The sequence below is a fragment of the Trachypithecus francoisi genome, unplaced genomic scaffold, assembly GCF_009764315.1.
Source record: "Trachypithecus francoisi isolate TF-2019V2 unplaced genomic scaffold, Tfra_2.0 Lachesis_group11, whole genome shotgun sequence".
NCBI lineage: Eukaryota > Metazoa > Chordata > Mammalia > Primates > Cercopithecidae > Trachypithecus > Trachypithecus francoisi.
In genome coordinates this window covers 2231105-2241727 of record NW_022681456.1, presented here as the reverse complement: position 1 = coordinate 2241727, position 10623 = coordinate 2231105, and the positions used below count along the sequence as shown (strand labels likewise).

Below are 10623 nucleotides of genomic sequence, written 5' to 3'. Positions count from 1 at the left end.
CTGGAGCAGTCAATTGGGGTCACACTTTTATCATCTTGTCCTGGACTTGAGCTCCCAGGGGCAGACCAGGCAGTCATCAGAAACACCAACCTGTTTCAGGGACTGCCCTCTTTCAACACACACCTGCCCTGATCATTCGGGTTGGAATATGGCTGCTTGTGGTGTTTTCTGCGCTCTCAGCCCCTGACCATTCGTGTTGGAATGGTTGCTTGTGGTATTTTCTGCCCTGTCACCCTCCACGTTGGAGAGTCTTTGTGTGGCTGAGTGTCAGCACTTGCCACCCGTTTCCTCCTCCTGGGCAAACGGCCTCACTCTCTGGCCATGTGGTCAAATGTCCTGGCCTCACCGCACAGTTAGATGTGGCCGATGGGATGTGAGTAGAAGCCGAACGTGACACTTGCGTTCGTGACCGTAAACATTTCTGCCACACGGCCAGCCATTCCCTTTCTCTGCCACTGAATTGAAGTGACTAACAAGGCAACTTCAATGGTCACACATTACAAACAGAGCCACAGATGAAAGGGGCCGAGGTCCCTGAGTCACCACGTGAAGGACACAGTTGCCGGCTGCATGGAAGCACCCTTTGCACTCCTGAGAATGAGGAAGAAACATCCATCATGTGTGAGCCATTCTGTATTTGGGTTTGTTTGCCGCAGCAGTGGCCACATCATGAGATTTTTGTTTGGATCTAGGGACACCACAGTAGGAGGAGAGTTAACTGATCCAGGAGAAGTCGTGTGAACTGCCTGGTGGGCCCAGGTATTGGTGAGACCACAGCAGGGCTGAATGGAGGGAACAAAACTCTGTCCCCTGAGCGTCCACTCTGGCCATCTCTCCTGTTCTGCTCTCTTCAGAGTGGAGGCCCATGTGCTCAGATGGAGGAGGCATTATCCTGACCTTCCTCCTCTCAGAATCGAGTTTTATCACTTATGCTCAGAAATCTGAGATTGCTCTTGGAATTCAGCACTGGCTTCATGGACCCTTCTCTGCCAATGTGCATTTTATGGCCAACGGATGACCAGGACTGGCTGGATTGTCATGAATTCACAAGACATGTTCATGGAGACCTTGCCAAGGGTGTGGCCACTTCGGCTGTTGCATCAGAGCTAGTGGAGGGGAGGTCGGGGTGGCCAGCCTGGCTGAGGATGTACGAAGTATGTGTAAACATTCTTTCTCCACTGATATCAAGTGTATTAGTCAGGGTTCTCGATTGCAAGCACTCTGACTTTCTTAGGCAAAAAGGAAATTTTTGAAAGGACGTCGGGTTCACAGCATCATTGTGGAGCTAGAGGGTCTATCTTGGAAAATGGAACCAACCAAGGGCACTTCAGAAGGATGGACAGCAGGAATCACTGCTGAGGCCAGGATGCAGGTACAGACTGTTCATCACTGCTGGAGATTCAAAGTGCCAGGGGAGAGGGCCATCTGCATAGAGCCTGAGTCACAGGCTTGCTCCCAGCTGCGCTAAGGCTGGTGTGTTGGTCCGTTCTCACACTGCTGTAAAGAAATATCTGAGACAGGGTAATTTACAAAGAAGAGAGGTTTAATTGGCTCACAGTTCTGCAGGCTCTACAGGAAGCCGGGCAGCACCTGCTTCTGGAAAGACCTCAGGGAGCTTTTACTCATGGTGGAAGGCAAAGCAGGAGCAGGAGGAAGGGGGTCAGTGCCACATACTTTTAAACAACCAGATCTCATGAGAACCATATCACGAGAACAGCCCTAAGGGGATGGTGCTAAACTATTCAACTAGTACTACTATAGTAATTGATAAACTATTCATGATCTAATCACCTCCCACCAGGCCCCACCTCCAACGCTGGGGATTACAATTCAACATGAGATTTGGGCAGAGACACAGAGCCAAACCATATCAATTGGGAAAGGAAAGATTTTACCCACTTCAGCTTTCACAGTAGGTGTAAATGTTCCCTCCTACTCCACCCATACACAAAGGCAAATTCCTCCAAACATTTCAGGGGCTTCACCTGGTACAAGTTCATTTTCTGTGTCAGAGTCTAATGCAGGTGTTCCTAGTGAATATGTTCCCTTCCATGCAGTGACTCCGGGATCCAGGCTCTTCCAACCTGGGGCTCCATTTCAGAGCCCTCTGCCTTCAAGCAGAAAAGAAGGAGGTGAGTTACCTCCAGTGCATCTTAAATGCCCTGGCCTGGATAGAGCAGGGGAGGGGGATGAATGATATGCTTTACTTTTGCTCATATTCCCATAACTCATTACAAGGCTAACATAATTACAAGGGATGCTGGGAGAGACAGAGAAGCAGAAGGATGCTGTGTGGTGCCAACGACTTCTGCTATAAGCCTTTACAGGAGGAGAGGATGTTTGGTTTCTGGACAGATAAAAAAGTAATTGATATCTGCTCCTAGGGCTAAATATATGTGGGGATGGGGAGCTTGAGAATGTGGTCCTTTCTTGAGCTTTGAGGAGAGAGGGATGGGTGCTAGTATTTGTTGAATGGCTACTATGCATTAGGAACTTTGCAGATGTAAGCTCACTTAATCCTTAGGGGTGCTAATTTACCTTTTTGTCATAAATAGTATTCTTTCCACTTTACAAATGAGAACACTCAGTTAACAGGCAGTGGAGGGATTTTTTTCATCTAGGCAGTGACAGAGCTAGGATTCACATGTTCCATTCACCACCCAACCTTAAGGGTCGCTGGGCTCCAGCTTTGGCTTGAAATATAGTCTACTTTGCACTGGGAGGGTTTGGAATGAAACGCTACAATTTGGATCAAGATAAGCCACAGGCAGTGAAAGTAAAGCTGCAGGGGCCAGAGGCTGGGTTTTCCCACAGATGGAATTTTGGGAAAAGCTGTACAGTTTGGAGGGGCCGGGTAGGGAGAAAGAAGGGAAGGGGGATAACCTCATTCAAGTGAGAGAAGTTATGGTCACCAAATATTTCTCTAATTGCAAAAAAATTAAGAGACTGAGCGATGCCAAAAAAATAAAGTACAAGTGTACTAGGCGTTGGCTTTTTTGGCAAAGCAAATTTGTCTGTAATCACTCTTAAAAAGATATAAAAGGAATTGCCTCACACAGTGTGATCACGTAAGCCTGGCTTTTATCTGTTTCTTCAGACACATTGCATTTTGAAGGAAACCATATTAGCTGGAGATGGTAAATTTGTCTGGTAATTGCTTTCCATTATAAATCTAAGCAACATTTAACACCACTAGGGAATGCAAAATTACCAAGAAAGCTGAAAGAAGAAAAAGTCTTTTTCTAAGTTGAAAGTTCTGTTTTCCTAGTTGAAAATAGATGTTTTAAGGTTCACAGAACACCATTTTGTATCACTTAGCAAGCTTATGGGGCAGTGCTTATAAAGTTCCAAAACTCCCTGCTGGTTAATAGATCTTAGAAAAAGCGTCTGAGGCAGAGCCCTTGACCCGCAGCCATGCTCCGCAGTGTTCAGCTGTAATAACAATTATTTAAAAATGGGCGTGAGATGGGGGGCAATTGTGATGTCTCTTCTGGCCTTACACACCTGCGATGATCTTTGCTGTGGTCTGAATGTTTGTTACTGCTCTCCCCGCAAATTCTATGTTGAAACCTAACGCCTCAGGTGATGGTATTAGGAGTGGGTGCCTGTGCGAGGTGATGAGGTCACGAGAAGGGGACTAGTGCCCTTATTAAAGGGGATCCAGAGAGCTGCCTCGCCCCTTCCACCAGGTGAAAACACAGTGAGAAGGTGCCTTCGACGAACCAGGAAGGGGGTCCTCGCTGGACATGAAATCTGTCATGCTTTGATCCTGGACTTTCAACCCTCAGAACTGTGAGAAACACATTTCTGCTGTTTATAATCTACCCTGCTCATGGTATTTTGTATAGCAGTCAGGATGGACTAAAACAATCTTTGATCCACTTGCTATTATTTTCGTTGTCAAATCCGTATTGTACATAGGTCAGCTTCACTATCTTTATAGGGTCAGAGCACTGAATGTCCCCAGGACTTACTTGGCTCCAAGACATCCTTTTTTTTTTTTTTTTTTTGAGACAAAGTCTTGCTTTGTTGCCCAGGCTGGAGTGCAGTGGCGTGATCTCGGCTCACTGTAACCTCTGCCTCCTGGGTTCAAGCGATTCTCCTGCTTCAGCCCCCCACGCCCCACCCCGACAAGAGTAGCTGCGATTACAGGCGCCTGCCACCACACCTGGCTAATTTTTGTATTTTTAGTAGAAACGGGGTTTCACCATGTTGACCAGGCTGGTCTTGAACTCCTGGCCTCAGGTGATCTGCCCGCCTCGGCCCCCCAAAGTGCTGGGATTACAGGTGTGAGCCACCGTGCCTGGCCCCAGGGCATCTTTTCAGAGCACTTGAATGGTCAGTGTTGAAACGTCAAAAGGCTTTACACAATTCTGAATTTTCAGCTTCTCCAAAAAACCCCACAAAAATCAGACGATCTTACCAAACTGAGTCCTCGTTTCTGCCCGGCAGAAAGGACCGTATTCCCAAGATCCCCGCACATGCGCGGTGCCTCTAGAGCAGCTACTGATGACGTTTTGACTTCCAGAGCCAACCGTCCTCTCTTCCGGTGAGCACCTGGAGCAGAAACGTCCAGGGCTCCCAGCAACGGAGAAAGAGTTCTGACTCATCCATACCTGTGCTGACATTTGGGTTCCTCAGTCTTTTATGTTAGCCTTGCTTGGTGTGTGTGTGATGTGTGCAGTGGACAGTCGTTGTGATTTTGTTTTCCTAGTGACCAGTGATGTTGAGCAATTGTTCCTTTGCTTACTGGCCACTTGGAACTCTTCCACGAAGTGTCATTATCCCAGAAATGGGTCACTATCCTGGTATTTTCAGCTTCTTCTTGCCTTTATAGAACTCTTCCTCTTCCTCCTCTTCTTTCTTCTCTTTTGAGACAGAGTCTCACTCTGTCACCCAGGCTGGAGTGCAGTGGTGTGATCTCGGCTCACTGCAACCTCCATCACCCAGGTTCAAGCTGGTCTCCTGCCTCAAGCCTCCCTACTAGCTGGGACTATAGGCGCCCGCCACCACGCCCGGCTAATTTTTATATTTTGAGTAGAGACAGGGTTTCACCATGTTGGCCAGGCTGGTCTCGAACTCCCTGCCTCAGGTGATCCACTCACCTCTGCCTCCCAAAGTGTTGGGGTTACAGGTGTGAGCCACCGCCCCCCGGCCGTACCAGTCTTCTTAATCTCCCTCTCAGAAAGCCCAGCCCTGGTGAGGCAGGCCCCACTTCCTGGAGGTCTGACTCCAAGCAGAGCCAACCAGAAGCCAGAGGGCAAGAGTTCCTTGTTGAAGTCATTGAGGAGATCAGCCTCCTGGTGCACAGAGCACAGGGGAGGGCGCAGCATCACGTGTGTGAGTCTGATCTTGGCTTCCATCAGCTGACATGAGCCTTCGAGTCTGGGGTCGGGGCGGGAGTGAGTGAGGAAGATCCTCACACCCCAAATGACCGCTTAGATGGAGGCTAAAAAGGTATACCGTGGGAACAACACGCCGACGAATGCCTCAAGCACGATACCACCAAAGTGTTGGGCTCACTTGGCAGATGAAACCCCCACTAGACTCTCATGAATACAGCAGATGAGAAGACCCAGTGCCCGTCCCCACTGCCTATAGATCTGTCCCGTTTCCTCCTGCAGATAATTGATAGTGAGGTCGGGATGCCCTCCAGCTGACAGCTAGTCCCTGCTGTGGCTGCTAATCACACACCGTGTTTGTGTTTGTTCTTAACTGGAGTTCCCTGCGGGTTTGTGTTTCCAGCAAGATTGAGAATTCTTTGGGTCAGAGACCGTGCGATCTCTGTTCCTTCTGGTTCTCAGCAAGAGACGCACCATCCTTGATCCTTATTTCTGACCCATGGCTAATTGCAACAAGTGCCAAGCAGGCAATGAAAAATAGGAGACTTGTGGTTTTCCAAACATAGGCTGGTTTCTTACTACAGAAGGCAGCTGCTTCAACAGGTCAGCTGACGCTGGCCCCAAACAAGCAGTGACTCACGCATCCTAGGAACTCACGCTAAAGATAGAGGAGGAGAGAGGTCGGAGTCTTGAAGGACACAGCGTTCTTTCATCTGCTGTTTTAAAGTCTCTAACTTAGTAAAGAACACTCTTTGTTTTCTGGGTCCGCGTGGAAGTAAGGGATACGTGTGGTCAATGTGGTTTGGGAGGAGCGTGCTTTCCCGCCGGGCTTCTTGCTCTGCAAAATGCTGAGATGTTATTAAGGGTGAATTACACAGATTTGGAAACACAAAAGATGGGTGAAGAATTGAATGTATAATAAAGAACAGTGCCACAGGCTGGCTTCTTAAAATGAGAAACCTTAAGATGTGCTTGAAACTTTCATAAAACAGAATTTTTGGCCGGGCACAATGGCCCACGCCTGTAATCCCAGCACTTTGGGAGACCGAGGTGGGCAGATCATGAGGTCAAGAGATTGAGATCATCCTGGACAACATGGTGAAACCCCGTCTCTACTAAAAATACAAAAATTAGCTGGGCGTAGTGGTGCATGCCTGTAGTCCCAGCTACTCGGGAGGCTGAGGCAGGAGAATCGCTTGAACCTGGGAGGCGGAGGTTGCAGTGAGCCGAGATCACACCACTGCACTCCAGCCTGGTGACAGAGCAAGACTCCATCTTAAAAAAAAAAAAAAAAATTTTTATTACTTAAGTCATTGACTGGATACATTCTTCTTGTAAAGATGTAAAATGTCGGGGCCGGGCGCGGTGGCTCAAGCCTGTAATCCCAGCACTTTGGGAGGCCGAGACGGGTGGATCACAAGGTCAGGAGATCGAGACCATCCTGGCTAACACAGTGAAACCCCGTCTCTACTAAAAAATACAAAAAACTAGCCGGGCGAGGTGGCGGGCGCCTGTAGTCCCAGCTACCCAGGAGGCTGAGGCAGGAGAATGGCGTGAACCCGGGAGGCGGAGCTTGCAGTGAGCTGAGATCCGGCCATTGCACTCCAGCCTGGGCAACAGAGCGAGACTCCGTCTCAAAAAAAAAAAAAAAAAAAAAGATGTAAAATGTCACAACAAGTCCAGAGAGCTCTTTTTTTAAACTTTATTAATTTATTTGAGACAGGGTCTTGCTCTGTCACACAGGCTGCAGTGCCAGTGGCGTGATCTTGGCTCACTACACCTTCAACCTCCCAGGCTCAGGTGATCCTCCTGCCTCAGCCTCCTGAGTAGCTGGGATTACAGGGAGGCCCCACCACGCCCAGCTAATTTTTCTATTTTTATTAGAGATGAGGTCTCACTTTGTTGCCCAGGCTGGTCTCAAATTCCTGGCCTCAAGTGATCCTCCCACCTTGGCCTCCCAAAATGCTGGGATTGCAAACATAAGCCACTACACCTGGCCTTAATTTTTTTTTTTTTTTTAAGACGATGTCTTACTCTGTCTCCAAGGCTGGAGTGCAGTAACTCAATCTCAGTTCACTGCAGCCTTGGACTCCTGGGCTCAAGTGATCCTCCCACCTTAGCCTCCCAAGCAGCTGGGACTATAGAAGAGTCTCAGGCACGCCCCTGGGCAGAAAAGACCTGTGACTTCTGGCCTTTCTCTCCATTCTCCAGAAGTATATTCTCTTTTGGTTTGCATCCTATCCTTCCAGAACTTTCCCTATGCCTTTACATAATATGTACCCAGGTGTCATTTATGCGTAGCTGTACGTAAATGATAACACATACTCTTAATGGTTCTGTAACTTGGTTTTTTGTTTTGTTTTTGTTTTCGTGCAGCATGTCTTGGAGCTCTTCCCATGTTAGTCTCGTGCATTCTATAAACTGCCGCCCAGGATTGAAAACTATTAATCAGGTTATTTAGGCCACTCTAAAGCTTTTGGAGAACTCTAGAGCCTCAAATTCATATATTTTGACAACTTCCTTCCATTACCTGGCAACAGGTCATCTTGAATTCCTCCAAGCTTCCTAAAATCCCCATTATTTTAAGATTTTTCTCCTAAATATCTGCAGCAAGTCACAGTTCCTTCTTGGAAAAATGGCCACCTTCTCCCCTGTGTGGGCCTCCTTCAACATATTCACTTGCTTGAATTAATGAGTTGCTATTTTCCATTCGATTCCTTACTAACCAACAAGAAAAATGATTATAATTTCTCTATCATGTTTGTCGGAAAACTGGTCTAATGAGGCCTGGCACAATGACTGAAACATGTAATCCCAGTATTTTGGGAGGCTGAGGTGGGAGGATCACTTGAGTCCAGGAGTTCGAGACCAGGCTGAACAACATAGCCAGACCCTGTCTCTACAAATTAAAAAAATCATAGGCCGGGCGTGGTGGCTCAACCCTGTAATCCCAGCACTTTGGGAGGCTGAGGCAGGTGGATCACGAGGTCAGGAGATCGAGACCATCCTGGCGAACACGGTGAAACCCTGTCTCTACTAAAAAATACAAAAAACTAGCCGGGCGAGGTGGCGGGCGCCTGTAGTCCCAGCTACTCGGAGGCTGAGGCAGGAGAATGGCGTGAACCCGGGAGGCGGAGCTTGCAGTGAGCTGAGATCGCGCCACTGCACTCCAGCCTGGGTGACACAGCGAGACTCCATCTCAAAAAAAAAAAAAAAAATCATAGACACAGGAGGTCGAGGCTACAGCGAGCCATGATCACACCACCGCACTCCAGCCTGGGCGAACGAGAAAGACCCTGTCTCAAAAAAGTAATAATAGGCCGGGCGTGGTGGCTCATGCCTGTAATCCCATCACTTTGGGAGGCCGAAGCAGGTAGATAACTTGAGGTCAGGAGTTCGAGACCAGCCTGGGAAACATAGTGAGACCCCGTCTCTACAAAAAATGAAAGAATTAGCTCGGTGTGGTAGTGCATGCCTGTGGTCCTGGCTACTGGGGAGGCTAAGATGGAAGGATTCTTTGAACCCAGAGGGTCGAGGCTGCAGTGAGCTGTGATTGTACCATTGCATTCCAGCCTTGGTGACAGAAGGAGATCCTGTTTCAAAGAAGAAAAGAAAAAAAGAGAAAAGAAAAGCTGTCTAATGACATAATTAAGACAAGTCAGAGAGTGAGTCCAGGCTTGGCACTGCTTGTAAATATCCACAGCAAGGAAAGGGTCTGAAAAGAAGGCCAGCATTGGGGAGGACAAAGCTGAATCCCAGGATGTCACCTGAGTCCTGGATCCAGCTGTGCCTGCAGCCAGCATCACCACTGGCCTTTCCTTCCATGGACCAGTTTATTTTCCTTCTGTTTCTATCAGATGGGTTGGTAACTGACACAGCCCTGACAGACAGTGCCATAGTGTCATATCCCATTGCTATCTTCTCATGACTCTTTCTGGTTTCAGCATCTGCCAGGAGCTTCTATTTTTCCTTCTTGGATGCTCTGCCTCTGTTCTCTATTTATTCCAACCCTGCAAAGAACCAAAAACATCAACAATCTGTATACAGCATAAATCATTACTTGTCTGACTGCATTCATGGTTACTGTGTGTACTTGTGTATTAGTTCATATTTGGCTTAGGTAACACAGCAAAAGAAAATAACACACACACAGAAAACAACAAACCCAGCAATGCCTTGTATTTATGCAGCAATAGCGTAACTTATTTGGCAACACATTTTTACCATGGTTTTAACCTAGTGTGTGGGGAGTGGCATATGGAGAAATTTCACTCCTTCCTGAGTTTTCTTGTATTTGTCATTCTTGAGTTCCTGCCAAAATTTACATGTAATTGCCCCAACACATCATTCCTTCCCCTCAAATAGAAAAAACAGTGAGTCCTGGAATTTTTTTTTTTTTTAAACAGGGTCTGGCTCTACCACCCAGGCTGGAGTGCAGTGATGTGATCTCAGCTCACTGCAACCTCCCTCTCCTGGGCTCAAACGATCCTCCTGCCTCAGCCTCCCAAGTAGCTGGGACTACAGGTGCGTACCACCATGCCTGGCTAATTTTTTTTTTTTTTTTTTTTTGAGGCGGAGTCTCGCTCTGTCGCCCAGGCTGGAGTGCAGTGGCCGGATCTCAGCTCACTGCAAGCTCCGCCTCCCGGGTTCACGCCATTCTCCTGCCTCAGCCTCCCGAGTAGCTGGGACTACAGGCGCCCGCCACCTCGCCCGGCTAGTTTTTTGTATTTTTTAGTAGAGACAGGGTTTCACCGTGTTAGCCAGGATGGTCTCGATCTCCTAACCTCTCGTGATCCGCCCGTCTCGGCCTCCCAAAGTGCTGGGATTATACTTTTAGTAGAGACAGGGTTTTGCCATGTTGCACAGGCTGGATGTAAATTCTTACAAACATGTTCCCTCCACATTTGTTTCCTCATTCCACATGACTGTCAAATTGCAAATTCTTCCCAAGATGGCTCTGATTGTATCAAGCAGAGTGGAGTGTGAGTGGTGCTGTTTCTCTCTTCATGAGGACATGGCTGGGTGTCTTGACCACTCATTTTTATTCTTCATTACTGCGGCCGAGGAAGAGGGTCTACTGTTAAAAAGCCTTGAGCAAGGTCAGACTAGGTAGGTTTTTTGTTGTTATTGTTGTTGTTGTTTTCTCATGAGTTAAAGAAAGAAACATTCTCTTGAAGATGCTATGAGACGGGAAGGTTTCCAAAGCCTTTGAGTAGCTACACATGAAATCATCATAAAAACGTAAAAACAATCCTCTTGGTGGTGCACGTGATTGTGAGTC

General features: G+C 47.7%; 1 protein-coding gene across 1 annotated transcript in view; it reads left to right on the top strand.

Annotated features, from left to right (window-relative positions):
* Positions 1–1197: 1197 nt before the first annotated feature.
* Positions 1198–10623, top strand: part of ADGRD1 (adhesion G protein-coupled receptor D1) — a 224765-nt gene continuing 215339 nt past the window's right edge. The window contains 1 exon segment of the mRNA XM_033220087.1: positions 1198–1372. The gene's annotated coding sequence lies outside the window, so the exon portion shown is untranslated.